General features: G+C 35.0%; 1 protein-coding gene across 1 annotated transcript in view; it reads right to left on the reverse strand.

The window, feature by feature from the left end:
• The window catches only part of LOC119581785 (sterol regulatory element-binding protein cleavage-activating protein-like), a gene marked incomplete in the record, with an annotated part of 28708 nt that overhangs the window by 26793 nt on the left and 990 nt on the right, over nucleotides 1-925 (reverse strand).

The raw sequence follows: 925 nt of genomic DNA on the forward strand, positions 1-925 counted from the left end.
GGAGGAGGAGTGAGTAAGGAAGGTGGTGAGGAAGGATGGACAAGCGAGTAAAGAGAGGTAGTGGATTTGTAAACATCACAACTACGTCTTGATTTGTGTGATAAATACCTTCTCGGCTGAAGGATACTACACTATAAAAGTCAAGAGTAAAAGCCATAATTATGAAACAAACTGTTCTTAAGTGCCATATCAATCTGTCTGTTTGGAAGATATTTGCAGAAAACCCTGGGTAAAGGCTCCTGAAACATAGAACTATATATCTGCCCAACTTTCCCGAGGAAAGCAACCTTCACCCTTATGAGTAATGGCTCTAAGTGACTCTAGGATTTTTTTCCTTTCCATACTTCCTACATGTTTTTGAATGACTGAGAAGTACTTTAGACCTCGTTTGAAAAATGCATTCTCTGGCTGCAGAAATTACTATCTCCCCTTAACTAGACATTTTGATTGACTGATTAGTGTATAACTCAAAATATAACTAGCTAATGTTATAATAGCATATATATTATTTTCCTGCAGCTAATTATAAAGGCTTAATTTATGAAAGTATCTTAGCATTCCTTAAACTATCAATATCCATACACATGGGTGATATTTGTCATAACCAGAAAAAAAAAAAATTCTCAAAATTATTATATTAGATGTGTTTTATCCACATCTTGAATTTTATTGTGATCTGTGATAGAAGACCAAACCAATAATTGTATGGTGTCAAGAAATCACTGCAATCTCCGAGACTATAGCTTTCTGGCAGATGCTAGAAATATCTACCACATATATTATAGCTAGATAAAATTTCAACTGGTTCCCTATTTGAGCATAAACAGCCAAAAAGGTCTTCAAGGTCTATCTATATTATGGAGGGTTTGCCTGCTTTTGTTAGTGTGTTAACTGGCCTATGGCAAACATGTAGATGAATCAGCAA

Source organism: Penaeus monodon, chromosome 15, assembly GCF_015228065.2.
Source record: "Penaeus monodon isolate SGIC_2016 chromosome 15, NSTDA_Pmon_1, whole genome shotgun sequence".
Classification (NCBI taxonomy): domain Eukaryota; kingdom Metazoa; phylum Arthropoda; class Malacostraca; order Decapoda; family Penaeidae; genus Penaeus; species Penaeus monodon.